Here is a 26,795-nt window from a genome sequence, read left to right as displayed (position 1 = left end):
TTACTCCTTTATAACATAATGGGAATATACTGGAAATGTACAGTCGTACATGAAAAAATACGATGATGAAGATTTATATATAACAGCGACTATCTCTAATTAACACGGTAATTAATTAATTAATTAACGCATGCAAGACGGCATGAGCATCACTGCGAGATGTTGAGTCTATCGCCAAACTGATGTTATCAACTCCGGATGGGTCAATGGGATTGGCCAGAAAGCTATTGGTCGTGTGAACAGTGCTGACAGAACCTCGCGATCGGGGTCAGACAAGGCTAATCTGTAAAATAATCTACAATAAATGGATGAGTCTACAGAATGCTTGCTCCACATCCTCAGCATATACATCCCTAGCAATCATCTCATCCTCACCTGCATTACCCTACAGCCATCTGTTTACCTCGCATGTACACTCTACATCACCATCTCCACTTCACATGTATACTCTACATCACTATCTCCACCTCACATGTATACTCTACATCATTATCTCCACTTCACATGTATACTCTACATCACTATCTCCACTTCACATGTATACTCTACATCACTATCTCCACCTCACATGTATACTCTACATCATTATCTCCACTTCACATGTATACTCTACATCACTATCTCCACTTCACATGTATACTCTACATCATTATCTCCACTTCACATGTACACTCTACATCATTATCTCCACTTCACATGTATACTCTACATCATTATCTCCACTTCACATGTATACCCTACATCAATATCTCCACTTCACATGTATACCCTACATCAATATCTCCACTTCACATGTATACTCTACATCACTATCTCCACTTCACATGTATACTCTACATCATTATCTCCACTTCACATGTACACTCTACATCATTATCTCCACTTCACATGTATACTCTACATCATTATCTCCACTTCACATGTATACCCTACATCAATATCTCCACTTCACATGTATACCCTACATCAATATCTCCACTTCACATGTATACTCTACATCACTATCTCCACTTCACATGTACACTCTACATCATTATCTCCACCTCACATGTATACTCTACATCATTATCTCCACTTCACATGTACACTCTACATCACTATCTCCACTTCACATGTATACTCTACATCATTATCTCCACCTCACATGTATACTCTACATCATTATCTCCACTTCACATGTATACTCTACATCACTATCTCCACTTCACATGTATACTCTACATCACTATCTCCACTTCACATGTATACTCTACATCATTATCTCCACTTCACATGTATACTCTACATCACTATCTCCACTTCACATGTATACTCTACATCATTATCTCCACCTCACATGTATACTCTACATCATTATCTCCACTTCACATGTATACTCTACATCACTATCTCCACTTCACATGTATACTCTACATCACTATCTCCACCTCACATGTATACTCTACATCATTATCTCCACCTCACATGTACACTCTACATCACTATCTCCACTTCACATGTATACTCTACATCACTATCTCCACCTCACATGTACACTCTACATCACTATCTCCACTTCACATGTATACTCTATATCATTATCTCCACCTCACATGTACACTCTACATCACTATCTCCACTTCACATGTATACTCTACATCACTATCTCCACCTCACATGTATACTCTACATCATTATCTCCACTTCACATGTATACTCTACATCACTATCTCCACTTCACATGTATACTCTACATCATTATCTCCACTTCACATGTATACTCTACATCACTATCTCCACCTCACATGTATACTCTACATCACTATCTCCACTTCACATGTATACTCTACATCATTATCTCCACTTCACATGTACACTCTACATCATTATCTCCACTTCACATGTATACTCTACATCACTATCTCCACTTCACATGTATACTCTACATCATTATCTCCACTTCACATGTACACTCTACATCATTATCTCCACTTCACATGTACACTCTACATCATTATCTCCACTTCACATGTATACTCTACATCATTATCTCCACCTCACATGTATACCCTACATCAATATCTCCACTTCACATGTATACCCTACATCAATATCTCCACTTCACATGTACACTCTACATCATTATCTCCACCTCACATGTATACTCTACATCACTATCTCCACCTCACATGTATACTCTACATCATTATCTCCACTTCACATGTATACTCTACATCACTATCTCCACTTCACATGTATACTCTACATCATTATCTCCACCTCACATGTATACTCTACATCATTATCCTACACTTCACATGTATACTCTACATCACTATCTCTACCTCACATGTATACTCTACATCATTATCTCCACTTCACATGTATACTCTACATCACTATCTCCACTTCACATGTATACTCTACATCACTATCTCCACTTCACATGTATACTCTACATCAATATCTCCACTTCACATGTATACTCTACATCACTATCTCCACTTCACATGTATACTCTACATCATTATCTCCACCTCACATGTATACTCTACATCATTATCCTACACTTCACATGTATACTCTACATCACTATCTCTACCTCACATGTATACTCTACATCATTATCTCCACTTCACATGTATACTCTACATCACTATCTCCACTTCACATGTACACTCTACATCACTATCTCCACCTCACATGTATACTCTACATCACTATCTCCACTTCACATGTATACTCTACATCACTATCTCCACTTCACATGTATACTCTACATCACTATCTCCACTTCACATGTACACTCTACATCACTATCTCCACTTCACATGTATACTCTACATCACTATCTCTACCTCACATGTATACTCTACATCATTATCTCCACTTCACATGTATACTCTACATCATTATCTCCACTTCACATGTATACTCTACATCATTATCTCCACTTCACATGTATACTCTACATCATTATCTCCACTTCACATGTATACTCTACATCATTATCTCCACTTCACATGTATACTCTACATCACTATCTCCACTTCACATGTATACTCTACATCACTATCTCCACTTCACATGTACACTCTACATCACTATCTCCACCTCACATGTATACTCTACATCACTATCTCCACTTCACATGTATACTCTACATCATTATCTCCACTTCACATGTATACCCTACATCAATATCTCCACTTCACATGTATACCCTACATCAATATCTCCACTTCACATGTACACTCTACATCATTATCTCCACCTCACATGTATACTCTACATCACTATCTCCACTTCACATGTATACTCTACATCATTATCTCCACCTCACATGTATACTCTACATCACTATCTCCACCTCACATGTATACTCTACATCATTATCTCCACCTCACATGTATACTCTACATCATTATCTCCACTTCACATGTACACTCTACATCACTATCTCCACTTCACATGTATACTCTACATCATTATCTCCACTTCACATGTATACTCTACATCACTATCTCCACCTCACATGTATACTCTACATCATTATCTCCACCTCACATGTATACTCTACATCATTATCTCCACCTCACATGTATACTCTACATCACTATCTCCACTTCACATGTATACTCTACATCATTATCTCCACTTCACATGTACACTCTACATCACTATCTCCACTTCACATGTATACTCTACATCATTATCTCCACCTCACATGTATACTCTACATCATTATCTCCACCTCACATGTATACTCTACATCATTATCTCCACTTCACATGTATACTCTACATCATTATCTCCACTTCACATGTATACTCTACATCACTATCTCCACCTCACATGTATACTCTACATCACTATCTCCACTTCACATGTATACTCTACATCACTATCTCCACTTCACATGTATACTCTACATCATTATCTCCACCTCACATGTATACTCTACATCATTATCTCCACCTCACATGTATACTCTACATCACTATCTCCACTTCACATGTATACTCTACATCACTATCTCCACTTCACATGTATACTCTATATCATTATCTCCACCTCACATGTATACTCTACATCATTATCTCCACTTCACATGTACACTCTACATCACTATCTCCACTTCACATGTATACTCTACATCATTATCTCCACTTCACATGTATACTCTACATCACTATCTCCACCTCACATGTATACTCTACATCATTATCTCCACCTCACATGTATACTCTACATCATTATCTCCACCTCACATGTATACTCTACATCACTATCTCCATTTCACATGTATACTCTACATCATTATCTCCACTTCACATGTACACTCTACATCACTATCTCCACTTCACATGTATACTCTACATCATTATCTCCACCTCACATGTATACTCTACATCATTATCTCCACCTCACATGTATACTCTACATCATTATCTCCACTTCACATGTATACTCTACATCATTATCTCCACTTCACATGTATACTCTACATCATTATCTCCACTTCACATGTATACTCTACATCATTATCTCCACCTCACATGTATACTCTACATCACTATCTCCACCTCACATGTATACTCTACATCATTATCTCCACCTCACATGTACACTCTACATCACTATCTCCACCTCACATGTATACTCTACATCACTATCTCCACTTCACATGTATACTCTACATCATTATCTCCACTTCACATGTACACTCTACATCACTATCTCCACCTCACATGTATACTCTACATCATTATCTCCACTTCACATGTACACTCTACATCACTATCTCCACTTCACATGTATACTCTACATCATTATCTCCACTTCACATGTATACTCTACATCACTATCTCCACTTCACATGTATACTCTACATCACTATCTCCACTTCACATGTATACTCTACATCATTATCTCCACCTCACATGTATACTCTACATCATTATCTCCACCTCACATGTATACTCTACATCACTATCTCCACTTCACATGTATACTCTACATCATTATCTCCACTTCACATGTACACTCTACATCACTATCTCCACTTCACATGTATACTCTACATCATTATCTCCACCTCACATGTATACTCTACATCACTATCTCCACTTCACATGTATACTCTACATCATTATCTCCACTTCACATGTACACTCTACATCACTATCTCCACTTCACATGTATACTCTACATCATTATCTCCACCTCACATGTATACTCTACATCATTATCTCCACCTCACATGTATACTCTACATCATTATCTCCACTTCACATGTATACTCTACATCACTATCTCCACTTCACATGTATACTCTACATCACTATCTCCACCTCACATGTATACTCTACATCATTATCTCCACCTCACATGTATACTCTACATCATTATCTCCACTTCACATGTACACTCTACATCACTATCTCCACTTCACATGTATACTCTACATCATTATCTCCACTTCACATGTATACTCTACATCACTATCTCCACCTCACATGTATACTCTACATCATTATCTCCACCTCACATGTATACTCTACATCATTATCTCCACCTCACATGTATACTCTACATCACTATCTCCACTTCACATGTATACTCTACATCATTATCTCCACTTCACATGTACACTCTACATCACTATCTCCACTTCACATGTATACTCTACATCATTATCTCCACCTCACATGTATACTCTACATCATTATCTCCACCTCACATGTATACTCTACATCATTATCTCCACTTCACATGTATACTCTACATCATTATCTCCACTTCACATGTATACTCTACATCATTATCTCCACTTCACATGTATACTCTACATCATTATCTCCACCTCACATGTATACTCTACATCACTATCTCCACCTCACATGTATACTCTACATCATTATCTCCACCTCACATGTACACTCTACATCACTATCTCCACCTCACATGTATACTCTACATCACTATCTCCACTTCACATGTATACTCTACATCATTATCTCCACCTCACATGTATACTCTACATCATTATCTCCACTTCACATGTACACTCTACATCATTATCTCCACTTCACATGTATACTCTACATCACTATCTCCACTTCACATGTATACTCTACATCACTATCTCCACTTCACATGTACACTCTACATCATTATCTCCACCTCACATGTATACTCTACATCACTATCTCCACCTCACATGTATACTCTACATCATTATCTCCACTTCACATGTATACTCTACATCATTATCTCCACCTCACATGTATACTCTACATCACTATCTCCACCTCACATGTACACTCTACATCATTATCTCCACCTCACATGTATACTCTACATCACTATCTCCACCTCACATGTATACTCTACATCATTATCTCCACTTCACATGTATACTCTACATCACTATCTCTACCTCACATGTACACTCTACATCATTATCTCCACTTCACATGTATACTCTACATCACTATCTCCACCTCACAGGTATACCCTACATCAATATCTCCACTTCACATGTATACTCTACATCACTATCTCCACTTCACATGTATACTCTACATCACTATCTCCACCTCACATGTATACTCTACATCACTATCTCCACCTCACATGTATACTCTACATCACTATCTCCACTTCACATGTATACTCTACATCACTATCTCCACTTCACATGTATACTCTACATCACTATCTCCACTTCACATGTATACTCTACATCACTATCTCCACCTCACATGTATACTCTACATCATTATCTCCACTTCACATGTATACTCTACATCACTATCTCCACCTCACATGTATACTCTACATCACTATCTCCACCTCACATGTATACTCTACATCATTATCTCCACTTCACATGTATACTCTACATCATTATCTCCACTTCACATGTATACCCTACATCATTATTGCCACCCTACATGTATACTCTACATCACTATCTCCACCTTACATGTATACCCTACATCAATATCTCCACTTCACATGTATACCCTATATCATTATCTCCACCTTACATGTATACCCTACATCATTATCTCCACTTCACATGTATACCCTACATCAATATCCCCACTTCACGATTATACCCTACATCAATATCTCCACCTCACCTGTATAGCCCTACATCAGTATCTTTACCTCACATGTATATCCTACATCAATATCTCCACTTCACATGTATACCCTACATCAATATCTCCACTTCACATGTATACCCTACATCAATATCTCCACTTCACATGCATACCCTACATCAGTATCTCTACCTCACATGTATATCCTACATCACTATCTCCACTTCACATGTATACCCTACATCATTATCTCCACCCTACATGTATACCCTACATCACTATCTCCTTCTCACATGTATACCCTACATTATTATCTCCATCACACATGTATACCCTACATCAATATCTCCACCTCACATGTATACCCTACATTATTATCTCCACTACACATGTTTACCCTACATCACTATCTCCACCTCACATGTATACCCTACATTATTATCTCCACCACACATGTATACCCTACATCAATATCTCCACCTCACATGTATACCCTAAATTATTATCTCCACCACACATGTATACCCTACATCAATATCTCCACCTCACATGTATACCCCTACATCATATCCACTTCAAATGTATACCCTACATCATTATCGCCACCTCACCTGTATAGCCCTACGTCACTATCTCCACCTCAAATGTATATCCCTACATCAATATCTCCACCTCAACGATATACCCCTACATCATTATCTCCACCTCACCTGTATACCCCTACATCATTATCTCCACATCACCTGTCTACTGCTTTAGCCATCATCAACACCTCACCTGTATACCCCTACATCATTACCTCCACCTCACCTGTCTACCCCTTTAGCTATCATCTCCACCTCACCTATGTACCCCTTCAGCCATCATCACCACCTCACATGTATACCCCTTAAGCCATCATCACCAGCTAACCTGTATACCCATTCAGCCATCATCACCACCTCACATATATACCCCATCAGCCATCATCTCCATCTCACCTGTATACCCCTTCAGCCATCATCTCCACCTCACCTGTATACCCCTTCAACCATCGTCTCTTCCTCACCTGTATACCCCACATCATTATCTCCACCTCACCTATGTACCACTTCAGCCATCATCACCACCTCACATGTATACCCCTTCAGCCATCATCACCAGCTAACCTGTATACCCATTCAGCCATCATCACCACCTCACTTATATACCCCTTCAGCCATCATCTCATCCTCACTTGTATACCCCTTCAGCCATCATCTCCACCTCACTACCCCTACATCATTATCTCCACCTCACCTGTCTACTCCTTCAGTCATCATCACCACCTCACCTGTATACCCATTCAGCCATCATCTCCACCTCACCTGTATACACTTTCAGCCTTCATGTCCACCTCACTTGTATAGCGCTTCAGCCATCATCACCACCTCACCTGTACACCCATTTAGCCATCATCTCCTCCTCACCTATATACCCCTTCAGCCATCCTCACCACCTCACCTATATACTCCTTCAGCCATCATCTCCATCTCACTTGTATACCCGTTCAGCCATCATCTCCTCCTCACCTGTATACCCCTACATCATTATCTCCACCTCAAATGTCTACTCCTTCAGCCATGATCACCACCTCACCTGTCTACCCCTTCAGCCACCATCTCTACGTCACACGTATACCCCTTCAGCCATCATCTCCTCCTCACCTGTAAACTCCTACAACATTATCTCCACCTCACCTATGTAACCCTTCAACCATCATCTCCATCTCACCTGTATACCCCTTCAGCCATCATCTCCATCTCACCTGTATACCCCTTCAGCCATCATCTCCTCCTCACCTGTATACCCCTACATCATTATCTCCATCTCACCTATGTACCCCCTCAGCCATCATCACCACCTCACCTTTATACCCATTCAGCCATCATCACCACGTCACCTATATACCCCTTCAGCCATTATCTCCACCTCAATTGTATACCCCTTCAGCCATCATCTCCACCTGACTACCCCTACATCATTATCTCCACCTCACCTGTCTCCTCCTTCAGCCGTCATCACCACCTCACATGTATACCCATTCAGCCATCATCACCACCTCACCTGTATACCGCTTCAGCCATCATCACCACCTCACTTGTCTACTCCTTGAGCCATCATCACCACCTTACCTGTATACCCCTTCAGCCATCATCTCCACCTCAACTGTCTACCCCTTCAGCCATCATCTCAATCTCACCTGTATACCCCAACTTCACTATCTCCACCTCAGATGTATATCCCTACGTCAATATCTCCACCTCACCGATATACCCCTTCAGCCATCATCACCACCTCACCTGTCTACCCCTTCAGCCACCATCCCTACCTCACACGTATACCCCTTCAGCCATCATGTCCATCTCACCTGTATACCCCTACATCATTATCTCCACCTCGCCTGTGTACCCCTTCAGCCATCATCTCCACCTCACTTGTATATCCCTTCAGCCACCATCTCTACCTCAACTGTCTTCTCCTTCAGCCATTATCACCACCTCACCTGTCTACTCCTTGAGCCATCATCTCTATCTCACCTGTCTACTCCTTCAGCCATCATCACCACCTCACCTGTATACCCCTTCAGCCATCATCTCCACCTCACCTTTATACCCCTTTCAGCCATCAACTCCGCCGCACCTGTCTACCCCCTCAGCAATCAACTCTACCTAACCTGTCCACCCCTTCAGCCATCATCTCTACCCCACCTGTCTACTCCTTCAGCCATCATCTCTACCTCACCTGTATACCCTTTCAGACATCATCACCACTTCACGTGTCGACTTCTGCAGCCATCATCACCTCCTCACCTGTCTACTCCTTCAGCCATCATCACCACACGTATACCCCTTCAGCAATCATCACCACCTCACCTGTATACCCCTTCAGCCATCATCTCTACCTCACCTGACTACTCCTTCCGCCATCATCTCCACCTCACCTATGACTCCTTCAGCCATCAACTCTACCTCACCTGTGTACCCCTTCAGCCATCATCTCTACCTCACCTGTATACCCCTACGTCACTATCACCACCTCACATGTATATCCCTACGTCACTCTCTCCACCTCACCGATATACCCCTACATCATTATCTTCAACTCACCTGTCTACTCCTTCAGCCATCATCACCACCTCACCTGTATACTCCTTCAGCCATCATCTCCACCTCACACGTATACCCCGAAATCATTATCTCCACCTCATCTGTATACCCCTTCAGCCATCATCACCACCTCACCAGTCTACTGCTTCAGCCATCATCACCACCTCGCCTGTATATCTCTTCAGCCATCATCACCACCTCGCCTGTATACCTTTTCAGCCATCATCACCACCTCACCTGTATACCTCTTCAGCCATCATCACCACCTCACCAGTCTACTCCTTCAGCCATCATCACCACCTCGCCTGTATACCTCTTCAGACATCATCTCCACCTCACCTGTATACCCCTTCAGCCATCATCACCACCTCGCCTGTATACCTCTTCAGACATCATCTCCACCTCACCTGTATACCCCTTCAGCCATCATCACGTCCTCGCCTGTAAACCTCTTCAGCCATCATCTCCACCTCACACGTATACCTCTTCAGCCATAATCTCCACAGGGGCGGTCGGGTAGTCTAGTGGTTAACGCGTTCGCTCGTTACGCCGAAGACCCGGGTTCGATTCCCGACATGGGTACAATGTGTGAAGCCCATTTCTGGTGTCCCCCGCCGTGATATTCCTGGAATATTGCTAAAAGCAGTGTAAAACAATACTCACTCACTCACTCACTCATAATCTCCACATCACCTGTATACCCCTTCAGCCATCATCACCACCTCACACGTATTCCCCTTCAGCAATCATCACCACCTCACCTGTATACCCCTTCAGCCATCATCTCTACCTCACCTGTATACTCCTTCAGCCATCATCTCTACCTCACCTGTGTACCCCTTCAGCCATCATCACCACCTCACCTGTCTACTCCTTCAGCCATCATCTCGGCTCACCTATGACTCCTTCAGCCATCATCTCTACCTCACCTGTGTACCCCTTCAGCCATCATCTCTACCCCACTTGTCTACTCCTTCAGCCATCATCACTACCTCACCTGTATACCTTTTCAGACATCATCACCACCTCACCTGTCTACTTCTGCAGCCATCATCACCTCCTCACCTGTCTACTCCTTCAGCCATCATCTCTACCTCACCTGAATACCCCTTCAGCCATCATCTCCACCTCATCTGTCTACTCCTTGAGCCATCATCTCTACCTCACCTTTCACTCCTTCAACCATCATCTCCGACGCACCTGTATACCCCTTCAGCCATCATCACCACCTCACCTGTATACCCCTTCAGCCATCATCACCACCTCACACGTATACCCCTTCAGCAATCATCACCACCTCACCTGTATACCCCTTCAGCCATCATCTCTAATTCACCTGTCTACTTCTTCCGCCATCATCTCCACCTCACCTATGACTCCTTCAGCCATCAACTCTACCTCACCTGTGTACCCCTTCAGCCATCATCTCTACCTCACCTGTATACCCCTACGTCACTATCACCACCTCACATGTATATCCCTACGTCACTATCTCCACCTCACCGATATACCCCTACATCATTATCTTCACCTCACCTGTCTACTCCTTCAGCCATCATCACCACCTCACCTGTATACCCCTTCAGCCATCATCACCACCTCACACGTATACCCCTTCAGCAATCATCACCACCTCACCTGTATACCCCTTCAGCCATCATCTCTAATTCACCTGTCTACTTCTTCCGCCATCATCTCCACCTCACCTATGACTCCTTCAGCCATCAACTCTACCTCACCTGTGTACCCCTTCAGCCATCATCTCTACCTCACCTGTATACCCCTACGTCACTATCACCACCTCACATGTATATCCCTACGTCACTATCTCCACCTCACCGATATACCCCTACATCATTATCTTCACCTCACCTGTCTACTCCTTCAGCCATCATCACCACCTCATCTGTATACCCCTTCACCCATCATCACCACCTCACCAGTCTACTGCTTCAGCCATCATCACCACCTCGCCTGTATATCTCTTCAGCCATCATCACCACCTCACTTGTATACCCCTACGTCACTATCACCACCCCCACATGTATATCCCTACGTCACTATCTTCACCTCACCGATATACCCCTACATCATTATCTTCACCTCACCTGTCTACTCCTTCAGCCATCATCTCCACCTGACACGTATACCCCCAAATCATTATCTCCACCTCATCTGTATACCCCTTCACCCATCATCACCACCTCACCAGTCTACTGCTTCAGCCATCATCACCACCTCGCCTGTATATCTCTTCAGCCATCATCACCACCTCACCTGTATACCTTTTCAGCCATCATCACCGCCTCACCTGTATACCTTTACAGCCATCATCACCACCTCACCTGTAAACCTCTTCAGCCATCATCTCCACCTCACCTGTATACCCCTTCAGCCATCATCACCACCTCACCAGTCTACTCCTTCAGCCATCATCACCACCTCGCCTGTATACCTCTTCAGCCATCATCTCCACCTCACCTGTATACCCCTTCAGCCATCATCACCACCTCGCCTGTAAACCTCTTCAGCCATCATCTCCACCTCACACGTATACCTCTTCAGCCATAATCTCCACATCACCTGTATACCCTTCAGCAACCATCACCATCTAACCTGTATACCCCTTCAGCCATCATCTCTACCTCACCTGTATACCTCTTCAGCCATCATCTCAACCTCACCTGCATACCCCTTCAGCCATCATCACCACCTCGCCTGTAAACCTCTTCAGGCATCATCTCCACCTCACACGTATACCTCTTCAGCCATAATCTCCACATCACCTGTATACCCCTTCAGCCATCATCACCACCTCACACGTATACCCCTTCAGCAATCATCAGCACCTCACCTGTATACCCCTTCAGCCATCATCTCTACCTCACCTGTCTACTCCTTCAGCCATCATCTCCACCTCACCTATGACTCCTTCAGCCATCAACTCTACCTCACCTGTGTACCCCTTCAGCCATCATCTCTACCTCACCTGTATACCCCTACGTCACTATCACCACCTCACATGTATATCCCTACGTCACTATCTCCACCTCACCGATATACCCCTACATCATTATCTTCACCTCACCTGTCTACTCCTTCAGCCATCATCACCACCTCATCTGTATACCCCTTCACCCATCATCACCACCTCACCAGTCTACTGCTTCAGCCATCATCACCACCTCGCCTGTATATCTCTTCAGCCATCATCACCACCTCACTTGTATACCCCTACGTCACTATCACCACCCCCACATGTATATCCCTACGTCACTATCTTCACCTCACCGATATACCCCTACATCATTATCTTCACCTCACCTGTCTACTCCTTCAGCCATCATCTCCACCTGACACGTATACCCCCAAATCATTATCTCCACCTCATCTGTATACCCCTTCACCCATCATCACCACCTCACCAGTCTACTGCTTCAGCCATCATCACCACCTCGCCTGTATATCTCTTCAGCCATCATCACCACCTCACCTGTATACCTTTTCAGCCATCATCACCGCCTCACCTGTATACCTTTACAGCCATCATCACCACCTCACCTGTAAACCTCTTCAGCCATCATCTCCACCTCACCTGTATACCCCTTCAGCCATCATCACCACCTCACCAGTCTACTCCTTCAGCCATCATCACCACCTCGCCTGTATACCTCTTCAGCCATCATCTCCACCTCACCTGTATACCCCTTCAGCCATCATCACCACCTCGCCTGTAAACCTCTTCAGCCATCATCTCCACCTCACACGTATACCTCTTCAGCCATAATCTCCACATCACCTGTATACCCTTCAGCAACCATCACCATCTAACCTGTATACCCCTTCAGCCATCATCTCTACCTCACCTGTATACCTCTTCAGCCATCATCTCAACCTCACCTGCATACCCCTTCAGCCATCATCACCACCTCGCCTGTAAACCTCTTCAGGCATCATCTCCACCTCACACGTATACCTCTTCAGCCATAATCTCCACATCACCTGTATACCCCTTCAGCCATCATCACCACCTCACACGTATACCCCTTCAGCAATCATCAGCACCTCACCTGTATACCCCTTCAGCCATCATCTCTACCTCACCTGTCTACTCCTTCAGCCATCATCTCCACCTCACCTATGACTCCTTCAGCCATCAACTCTACCTCACCTGTGTACCCCTTCAGCCATCATCTCTACCTCACCTGTCTACTCCTTCAGCCGCCATCTCTACCTCACCTGTCTACCCCTTCAGCCATCATCTCTAGCTCACCTCTCTACTCCTTCAACCATCATCTCCACCTCACCTGTGACTCCTTCAGCCATCATCTGTACCTCACCTGTGTAGCCGTTCAGCCATCATATCTACCCCACCTGTCTACCCCTTCAGCCATCATCTCTACCTCACCTGTCTACTCCTTCAGCAATCATCTCCACTTCACCTGTGACTCCTTCAGCCATCAACTCTACCTCACCTGTGTACCCCTTCAGCCATCATCTCTACCTCACCTGTCTACTCCTTCAGCCACCATCTCTACCTCACCTGTCTACCCCTTCAGCCATCATCTCTACCTCACATATCTACTCATTCAGCCATCATCTCCACCTCACATGTGACTCCTTCAGCCACCATCTGTACCTCACCTGTGTAGCCCTTCAGCCGTCATATCTACCCCACCTGTCTACTCCTTCAGCCATCATCACCACCTCACCTGTATACCCCTTCAGCCATCATCACCACCTCACCAGTCTACTCCTTCATCTATCATCACCACCTCGCCTGTATACCTCTTCAGCCATCATCTCAACCTCACCTGTATACCCCTTCAGCCATCATCACCACCTCGCCTGTAAACCTCTTCAGGCATCATCTCCACCTCACACGGATACCTCTTCAGCCATAATCTCCACATCACCTGTATACCCCTTCAGCCATCATGTCTACCTCACCTGTCTACTCCTTCAGCCATCATCTCCACCTCACCTATGACTCCTTCAGCCATCAACTCTACCTCACCTGTGTACCCCTTCAGCCATCATCTCTACCTCACCTGTCTACTCCTTCAGCCGCCATCTCTACCTCACCTGTCTACCCCTTCAACCATCATCTCCACCTCACCTGTGACTCCTTCAGCCATCATCTGTACCTCACCTGTGTAGCCGTTCAGCCATCATATCTACCCCACCTGTCTACCCCTTCAGCCATCATCTCTACCTCACCTGTCTACTCCTTCAGCAATCATCTCCACTTCACCTGTGACTCCTTCAGCCATCAACTCTACCTCACCTGTGTACCCCTTCAGCCATCATCTCTACCTCACCTGTCTACTCCTTCAGCCACCATCTCTACCTCACCTGTCTACCCCTTCAGCCATCATCTCTACCTCACATATCTACTCATTCAGCCATCATCTCCACCTCACATGTGACTCCTTCAGCCACCATCTGTACCTCACCTGTGTAGCCCTTCAGCCGTCATATCTACCCCACCTGTCTACTCCTTCAGCCATCATCACCACCTCACCTGTATACCCCTTCAGCCATCATCACCACCTCACCAGTCTACTCCTTCATCTATCATCACCACCTCGCCTGTATACCTCTTCAGCCATCATCTCAACCTCACCTGTATACCCCTTCAGCCATCATCACCACCTCGCCTGTAAACCTCTTCAGGCATCATCTCCACCTCACACGGATACCTCTTCAGCCATAATCTCCACATCACCTGTATACCCCTTCAGCCATCATGTCTACCTCACCTGTCTACTCCTTCAGCCATCATCTCCACCTCACCTATGACTCCTTCAGCCATCAACTCTACCTCACCTGTGTACCCCTTCAGCCATCATCTCTACCTCACCTGTCTACTCCTTCAGCCGCCATCTCTACCTCACCTGTCTACCCCTTCAGCCATCATCTCTAGCTCACCTGTCTACTCCTTCAACCATCATCTCCACCTCACCTGCGACTCCTTCAGCCATCATCTCTACCTCACCTGTGTAGCCGTTCAGCCATCATATCTACCCCACCTGTCTACCCCTTCAGCCATCATCTCAACCTCACCTGTCTACTCCTTCAGCCATAATCTCCACATCACCTGTATACCCCTTCAGCCATCATCTCTACCTCACCTGTCTACTCCTTCAGCCATCATCTCCACCTCACCTATGACTCCTTCAGCCATCAACTCTACCTCACCTGTGTACCCCTTCAGCCATCATCTCTACTTCACCTGTCTACTCCTTCAGCCGCCATCTCTACCTCACCTGTCTACCCCTTCAGCCATCATCTCTAGCTCACCTGTCTACTCCTTCAACCATCATCTCCACCTCACCTGTGACTCCTTCAGCCGTCATCTGTACCTCACCTGTGTAGCCGTTCAGCCATCATATCTACACCACCTGTCTACCCCTTCAGCCATCATCTCTACCTCACGTGTCTACTCCTTCAGCAATCATCTCCACCTCACCTGTGACTCCTTCAGCCATCAACTCTACCTAACCTGTGTACCCCTTGAGCCATCATGTCTACCTCACCTGTCTACTCCTTCAGCCACCATCTCTACCTCACCTGTCTACCCCTTCAGCCATCATCTCTACCTCACATATCTACTCCTTCAGCCATCATCTCCATCTCACATGTGACTCCTTCAGCCATCATCTGTACCTCACCTGTGTAGCCCTTCAGCCGTCATATCTACCCCACCTGTCTACTCCTTCAGTCATCATCTCTACCTCACCTGTGTACTCCTTCAGCCATCATCTCTACCTCACCTGTCTACCCCTTCAGCCATCATCTCTACCTCAACTGTCTACTCCTTCAGCCATCATCTCCACCTCACCTGTGACTCCTTCAGCCATCATCTGTACCTCACCTGTGTAGCCCTTCAGCCATGATCTCCACCTCACCTGTGACTCCTTCAGCCATCATCTCTACCTCACCTGTGACTCCATCAGCCATCATCTCAACCTCACCTCTGACTCCTTCACCTATCATCTCTACCTCACCTGTGTACCACTTCCGACATCATCTCTACCCCACCTGTCTACTCCTTCAGCCATCATCTCTACCTCATCTGTATACCCTTTCAGACGTCATCACCACCTCACCTGTCTATTTCTTAAGCCATCATCACCACCTCACCTGTCTACTCCTTCAGACATCATCTCTACCTCACCTGTGTACCCCTTCAGCCATCATCACCACCTCATCTATCTACTCCTTGAGCCATCATCTCTACCTCACCTTTGACTCCTTCAACCATCATTTCGGCCGCACCTGTATACCCCTTCAGCCATCATCACCACCTCACCTGTATACCCCTACGTCACTATCACCACCTCACATGTATATCCCTACGTAACTATCTCCAACTCATCGATATACCCCTACATCATTATCTACACCTCACCTGTCTACTCCTTCAGCCATCATCACCACCTCACCTGTATACTGCTTCAGCCACCATCACCACCTCGCCTGTATATCTCTTCAGCCATCATCACCACCTCACCTGTATACCTCTTCAGCCATCATCACCACCTCACTTGTATACCTCTTCAGCCATCGTCACTACCTCACCTGTATACCCCTTCAGCCATCATCACCACCTCGCCAGTCTACTCCTTCAGCCATCATCACCACCTCGCCTGTATACCTCTTCAGCCATCATCACCACCTCACCTGTATACCTCTTCAGCCATCATCTCTACCTCACACGTATACCCCTTCAGCCATAATCTCCACCTCACCTGTATACCCCTTCAGCCATCATCACCACCTCACACGTATACCCCTTTAGCAATCATCACCACCTCGCCTGTATATCTCTTCCGCCATCATCACCACCTCGCCTGTGTACCTCTTCAGCCATCATCACCACCTCACCTGTATACCTCTTCAGCCATCATCACCACCTCACCTGTATACCTCTTCAGCCATCATCTTCACCTCACACGTATACCCTTTCAGCCATAATCTCCACCTCACCGATATACCCCTACATCATTATCTTCACATCACCTGTCTACTCCTTCAGCCATCATCTCCACCTGACACGTATACCCCCAAATCAGTATCTCCACCTCATCTGTATACCCCTTCAGCCATCATCACCACCTCGCCAGTCTACTCCTTCAGCCATCATCACCACCTCGCCTGTATACCTCTTCAGCCATCATCTCCACCTCACCTGTATACCCCTTCAGCCATCATCACCACCTCACCAGTCTACTCCTTCAGCCATCATCACCACCTCGCCTGTATACCTCTTCAGCCATCATCTCCACCTCACCTGTATACCCCTTCAGCCATCATCACCACCTCGCCTGTAAACCTCTTCAGGCATCATCTCCACCTCACACGTATACCTCTTCAGCCATAATCTCCACATCACCTGTATACCCCTTGGGCCATCATCTCTTCCTCACCTGTGTACCCCTTCAGCCATCATCTCCACCTCACCTGTCTACTCCTTCAGGCATCATCTCCATCTCTCCTGTCTACTCCTTGAGCCATCATCTCTTCTTAACCTTTCTACTCCTTCAGCCATCATCACCACTTCACCTGTATACCCCTTCAGCCATCATCTCCACCTCACGTGAATACCCTTTCGGCCATCATCTCCACCTCACCTGTATACCCCTTTCAGCCATTATCTCTACCTCACCTGTGTATCCCTTCAGCCATCATCTCCACCTCACCTGTGTACCCTTTCATCTATCATCTCTACCGCACATGTGTATCCCTTCAGCCATCATCTCCACCTCACCTGTCTACTCCTTTAGCCATCATCTCTACCTCACCTGTGACTCCATCAGCCATCATCTCTACCGCACCTGTGTATCCCTTCAGCCATCATCTCCACCTCACCTGACTCCATCAGCCATCATCTCTTCCTCACCTGTGTACCCCTTCAGCCATCATCTCTACCTCACCTGTCTACTCCTTCAGCCATAATATCCAACTCACCTGTCTACTCCTTTAGCCATCATCTCTACCTCACCTGTCTACCCCTTCAGCCATCATCTCTACCTCACCTGTCTACCCCTTTAGCCATCATCTCCATCTCAGCTGTATACCCCAACGTCACTATCTCCACCTCACATGTGTATCCCTACGTCAATATCTCCACCTCACCGATATACCCCTTCAGCCACCATCACTACCTCACCTGAATACTCCCTCAGCCATCATGTCCACCTCACCTGTATACTCCCTCAGACATCATCTCCACCTCACACGTTTACGCCAACATCACTATATCTACCTCACATATATATCCCTTCATCATTTTCTCCACCTCACCTCACCTCACCTCTCTACTCCTTAAGCCATCATCTCTAGCTCACCTGTCTACTCCTTGAGCCATCATCTCTACCTCACCTGCCTACTCCTTGAGCTATCATCTCCACCTCACCTGTCTACCCCTTCAGCCATCATCTCTACCTCACATGTCTACTCATTGAGCCATCATCTCTACCTCACATGTTTACTCCTTGAGCCATCATCTCTACCTCACCTGTGACTCCTTCAGCCATCATCTCCACTTCACCTGTCTACCCCTTGAGCCATCATCTCCACTTTTCATGTATACCCCTTAAGCCATCATCACCACCTCACATGTGACTCCTTCAGCCATCATCTCTACCTCACCTGTCTACTCCTTCAGCCATAATATCCAACTCACCTGTCTACTCCTTTAGCCATCATCTCTACCTCACTTGTATACCCCTTCAGCCATCATCTCTACCTCACCTGTGACTCCTTCAGCCATCAACTCTACCTCACCTGTGACTCCTTCAGCCATAATATCCAACTCACCTGTCTACTCCTTTAGCCATCATCTCTACCTCACCTATCTACTCCTTGAGCCATCATCTCTACCTCACCTGTCCACTCCTTCAGCCATCATCTCTACCTCACCTGTCTACTCCTTGAGCTATCATCTCTACCTCACCTGTCTACTCCTTCAGCAATCATCTCCACCTCACCTGTGACTCCTTCAACCACCATCTCTACCTCACCTGTGTACCCCTTCAGCCGTCATCTCTACCTCACCCGTCTACTCCTTCAGCCACCATCTCTACCTCACCTGTCTACCCCTTCAGCCATCATCTCTACCTCAACTGTTTACTCCTTCAGCCATCATCTCCACCTCACCTGTGACTCCTTCAGCCATCATCTGTACCTCACCTGTGTAGCTCTTAAGCCATCATCTCTACCCCACCTGTCTACTCCTTCAGCCATCATCTCTACCTCACCTGTCTACTTCTTGAGCTATCATCTCTACCTCACCTGTCTACCCCTTCCGCCATCATCTCTACCTCACATGTCTACTCCTTGAGCCATCATCTCTACCTCACTTGTCTACTCCTTGAGCCATCATCTCTACCTCACCTGTCTACTCCTTGAGCTATCATCTCTACCTCACCTGTCTACCCCTTCCGCCATCATCTCTACCTTACATGTCTACTCCTTGAGCCATCATCTCTACCTCACATGTCTACTCCTTGAGCCATCATCTCCACCTCACCTGTGTTCCCCTTCAGTCTTCATCACCACCTCACCTGTGACTCCTTCAGTCATCATCACCACCACACTTGTATACCCCTACAGCCATCATCTCTACCTCACCTGTCTACTCCTTGAGCCATCATCTCCACCTCACCTGTGACTCCTTCAGCGATCATCTCTACCTCAAATGTATAACCCTTCAGCCATCATCTCTACCCCACCTGTCTACTCCTTGAGCCATCATCTCTACCTCACCTGTCTACTCCTTAAGCCATCATCTCTAGCTCACCTGTCTACTCCTTCAGCCATCATCTCTACCTCACCTGTCTACTCCTTGAGCTATCATCTCTACCTCACCTGTCTACCCCTTCAGCCATCATCTCTACCTCACATGTCTACTCCTTGAACCATCATCTCTACCTCACATGTTTACTCCTTGAGCCATCATCTCCACCTCACCTGTGACTCCTTCAGCCATCATCTCCACCTCACCTGTGACTCCTTCAGCGATCATCTCTACCTCAAATGTATAACCCTTCAGCCATCATCTCTACCCCACCTGTCTACTCCTTGAGCCATCATCTCTACCTCACCTGTCTACTCCTTAAGCCATCATCTCTAGCTCACCTGTCTACTCCTTCAGCCATCATCTCTACCTCACCTGTCTACTCCTTGAGCTATCATCTCTACCTCACCTGTCTACCCCTTCAGCCATCATCTCTACCTCACATGTCTACTCCTTGAACCATCATCTCTACCTCACATGTTTACTCCTTGAGCCATCATCTCCACCTCACCTGTGACTCCTTCAGCCATCATCTCCACCTCACCTGTCTACCCCTTGAGCCATCATCTCCACTTCACCTGTCTACCCCTTGAGCCATCATCTCCACTTCTCCTGTATACCCCTTAAGCCATCATCACCACCTCACATGTGACTCCTTCAGCCATCAACTCTACCTCACCTGTGACTCCTTCAGCCATCATCTCTACCTCACCTGTCTACTCCTTGAGCCATCATCTCTACCTCACATGTTTACTCCTTGAGCCATCATCTCCACCTCACCTGTGACTCCTTCAGCCATCATCTCCACCTCACCTTTCTACTCCTTGAGCCATCATCTCTACCTCACCTGTCTACTCCTTAAGCCATCATCTCTAGCTCACCTATCTACTCCTTGAGCCATCATCTCTACCTCACCTGTCTACTCCTTCAGCCATCATCTCTACCTCACCTGTCTACTCCTTGAGCTATCATCTCCACCTCACCTGTCTACCCCTTCAGCCATCATCTCTACCTCACATGTCTACCCCTTGAGCCATCATCTCTACCTCACATGTTTACTCCTTGAGCCATCATCTCTACCTCACCTGTGACTCCTTCAGCCATCATCTCCACTTCACCTGTCTACCCCTTGAGCCATCATCTCCACTTCTCCTGTATACCCCTTAAGCCATCATCACCACCTCACATGTGACTCCTTCAGCCATCATCTCTACCTCACCTGTCTACTCCTTCAGCCATAATATCCAACTCACCTGTCTACTCCTTTAGCCATCATCTCTACCTCACTTGTATACCCCTTCAGCCATCATCTCTACCTCACCTGTGACTCCTTCAGCCATCAACTCTACCTCACCTGTCTACTCCTTCAGCCTTAATATCCAACTCACCTGTCTACTCCTTTAGCCATCATCTCTACCTCACCTGTCTACTCCTTCAGCCATCATCTCCACCTCACCTGTCTACTCCTTCAGCCACCATCTCTACCTCACCTGTCTACCCCTTCAGCCGTCATCTTTACCTCACCTGTTTACTCCTTCACCCATCATCTCCACCTCAACTGTGACTCCTTCAGCCATCATCTCGACCTCACCTGTCTACCCCTTGAACCATCATCTCCACTTCACCTGTCTACCCCTTGAGCTATCATCTCCACTTCTCCTGTATACCCCTTCAGCCATCATCACCACCTCACATGTGATTCCTTCAGCCATCATCTCCACCTCACTTGTATACCCCTTCAACCATCATCTCTACCTCATCTGTGACTCCTTCAGCCATCAACTCTACCTCACCTGTGACTCCCTCAGCCATCATCTCTACCTCACCCGTCTACTCCTTCACCCATCATCTCTACCTCACCTGTGTAGCCCTTCAGCCATCATCTCTACTCCACCTGTGACTCCTTCAGCCATCATCTCCACCTCACCCATCTACTCCTTCACCCATCATATCCACCTCACCTGTGACTCCTTCAGCCATCATCTCTACCTCACCTGTCTACTCCTTGAGCCATCATCTCCACCTCACCTGTGTTCCCCTTCAGCCATCATCACCACCTCACCTGTGACTCCTTCAGCCATCATCTCCACATCACTTGTATACACCTTTAGGCACCATCTCCACCTCACCTGTCTACTCCTTGAGCCATCATCTCCACCTCACCTGTCTACTCCTTGAGCCATCATCTCTACTTAACCTGTCTATTCCCTCAGCCATCATCTCTACCTCACCTGTCTACTCCTTCAGCCATCATCTCCACCTCACCTGTGACTGCTTCAGCCATCATCACCACACCTGTATACCCCTTCAGCTATCATCTCTACCTCACCTGTCCACCCCTTGAGGCATCATCTCTACCTCACCTGTCTACTCCTTCAGCAATCATCTCCACCTCACCTGTGACTCCTTCAACCACCATCTCTACCTCACCTGTGTACCCCTTCAGCCGTCATCTCTACCTCACCCGTCTACTCCTTCAGCCACCATCTCTACCTCACCTGTCTACCCCTTCAGCCATCATCTCCACCTCACCTGTGACTGCTTCAGCCATCATCACCACACCTGTATACCCCTTCAGCTATCATCTCTACCTCACCTGTCTACCCCTTGAGGCATCATCTCCACCTCACCTGTCTACTGCTTCAGCCATCATCTCCACCTCACCTGTCTACTCCTTGAGCCATCATCTCCACCTCGCCTGTATACCCCTTCAGCCATCATCTCCACCTCACATGTATACGCTTTCAACCATCATCTCCACCTCACCTGTATACCCCTTTCAGCCATCATCTCTACCTCACCTGTGTACCCCTTCAGCCATCATCTCAACCTCACCTGTGTACCCTTTCATCTATCATCTCAACCTCACCTGTGTACCCCTTCAGCCATCATCTCCACCTCACCTGTCTACTCCTTCAGCAAACATCTCTACCTCACTTGTGACTCCTTCAGCCATCATCTCTACCTCACCTGTGACTCTATCAGCCGTCACCTCCACCTCACCTGTGTTCCCCTTCAGCCATTATCACCACCTCACCTGTGACTCCTTCAGCCATCATCTCCACCTCACCTGTGTTCCCCTTCAGCGATCATCACCACCTCACCTGTGACTCTATCAGCCGCCATCTCCACCTCACCTGTGTTCCTCTTCAGCCATCATCAACACCTCACCTGTGACTCCTTCAGCCATCATCTCCACCTCACTTGTATACCCCTTCAGCCATCATCTCTACCTCACCTGTCTACTCCTTTAGCCATCATCTCGACCTCACCTGTGACTCCTTCAGCCATCATCTCTACCTGACTTGTATACCCCTTCAGCCATCATCTCTACCTCACATGTCTACACCTTCAGCCATCATCTCTACCTCACCTGTCTACTCCTTCAGCTATCATCTCCACCTCACCTGTGACTCCTTCAGCCATCATCTCCACCTCACCTGTCTACTCCTTGAGCCATCATCTCTACCTCACATGTCTACTCCTTGAGCCATCATCTCTACCTCACCTGTGTACTCCTTAAGCCATCATCTCCACCTCACCTGTGACTCCTTCAGCTGTCATCTCTACCTCACCTGTCTACCCCTTGAGCCATCATCTCAACTTCACCTGTCTACTCCTTAAGCCATTATCACCACCTCACTTGTATACCCCTTTAGCCATCATTTCCTCCCCACCTATATACCCCTTCAGCCATCATCTCCACCTCACTTGTATACCCCTTCAGCCATCATCTCCACCTCACCTGTCTACTCCTTTAGCCATCATCTCTACCTCACTTGTCTACCCGTTGAGGCATGATCTGCACCTCACCTGTGACTCTTTCAGCCATCATCTTTATCTAACCTGTCTACTCCCTGAACCATCATCTCTACCTCACATGTCCACTCCTTCAGCCATCATCTCTACCTCACCTGTCTACTTCTAGAGCCATCATCACCACCTCACCTGTATTCCCCTTCAGCCATCATCACCACCTCACCTGCGACTCCTTCAGCCATCATCTCCACCTCACTTGTATACCCCTTCAGCCACCATCTCCACCTCACCTGTCTACTCCTAGAGCCATCATCTCTACTTAACCTGTCTACTCCTTCAGCCATCATCACCACCTCACCTGTATACCCCTTCAGCCATCATATCCATCTCACGTGTATACGCTTTCAGCCATCATCTCCACCTCACCTGTATACCCCTTTCAGCCATCATCTCCACCTCACCTGTCTTCTCCTTCAGCCATCATCTCTACCTCACCTGTGACTCCTTCAGCCATCATCTCTACCTCACCTGTGACTCTATCAGCCATCATCTCTACCTCACCTGTGTACCCCTTCAGCCATCATCTCTACCTCACCTGTCTACTCGTCGAGCCATAATATCAACTGACCTGTCTACTCCTTTAGCCATCATCTCTACCTCACCTGTCTACTCCTTCAGCCATCATCTCTACCTCACGTGTCTACTCCTTCATCCAAAATCTCTACCTCACCTGTGTACCCCTTCAGCCATCATCTCTACCTCACCTGTCTACTCCTTGAGCCATCATCTCTACCTCACCTGTCTACCCCTTGAGCCATCATCTCTACCTCACCTGTCTACTCCTTCAGCCATCATCTCCACCTCACCTGTGACTCCTTCAGCCATCATCTCCACCTCACCTGTGACTCCTTCAGCCATCATCTCTACCTCACCTGTGTAGCCCTTCAGCCATCATCTCTACCTCACCTGTCTACCACTTGAGCCATCATCTCCACCTCACCTGTGTTCCCCTTCAGCCATCATTACCACCTCACGTGTGACTCCTTCAGCCATCATCTTCACCTCACTTGTATACCCCTTCAGCCATCATCTCTACCTCACCTGAGTAGTATAGGTAATAGGGGTTGTGGACCACTTCCACTGGAGCCGGATTCATATACCTATACTGCTACTACAGGTGGCATTTTTTATGCCAAAATGATTATGCGATTCAATGATAGTCATAAGATTAAGTTAAATTGGGTCTAGCTCACCAATACCTGGGGCCAATCATTGCTTTAGATGAGCCTAGATGGTAATAAAAATATTCTTCATTATTTTTATCGATAAAGCGATATTCAACATTTTTATTAAGTTCTTCGTTCATTTTACTAGGAGACCAGACTATATAACTACACTCTTCTTGTAAATTGATAAGAAACAATTGATAACCGTATTTGGTTGGTTTAACATCACTGATATAATAAACACCTTGTGGTAATTCTCTCCATTTAATAGTTTTTTCGATTTCCATTATTATATATATTTATGTAAGCATTTGTCTAAATGTGATCAAACGATAGTAAGCAATCTATTTTTAATCTCCAACCAGTTCTTTGGTTTTGGCACGGAATAATTGACGCGCTTGTTGCCTCCCCTGTTCTATAAAAAAAAATTTCTCGTCTTCGCTAATACCACTGGTCTTACGAGATTTTGATGGAATCTCTTGCTTCATTTCATTGTAGTTGGTGAGATCTGACAGCACTAAACGAAACTCATCCTCGGATATCTTACAATCAGCCATTGCTGTCGAAATATGATCCTCAATGCTGTTCAACTTTGCTTCGGCGAGTATCCGAATACTATCGTGTTTTAATGCTTTCTTTTGTAACCTACGAGAAATGAATTTTACCGCTTTTCCTGCCAGTCCCGAGACTCCGGCACCTATTTCCATGCCGAGCACGATAGGCGCGGCGATTATAGTTGATAGTAAACCAACAACAGCTACACCGAGTCCCATGCTAGCTGCTA

General features: G+C 46.2%; 1 protein-coding gene across 3 annotated transcripts in view; it reads right to left on the bottom strand.

Annotated features, from left to right (window-relative positions):
• Positions 1 to 26,795, bottom strand: part of LOC124127631 (T-box transcription factor TBX15-like) — a 92,012-nt gene that overhangs the window by 14,519 nt on the left and 50,698 nt on the right. The window lies entirely within an intron of this gene.

This window comes from Haliotis rufescens, unplaced genomic scaffold (genome assembly GCF_023055435.1).
Source record: "Haliotis rufescens isolate VD_foot unplaced genomic scaffold, xgHalRufe1.0.p SCAF_5, whole genome shotgun sequence".
Classification (NCBI taxonomy): domain Eukaryota; kingdom Metazoa; phylum Mollusca; class Gastropoda; order Lepetellida; family Haliotidae; genus Haliotis; species Haliotis rufescens.
The sequence above is the reverse complement of the archived record's forward strand: the minus strand, read 5'-3'. Positions and strand labels throughout refer to the sequence as shown.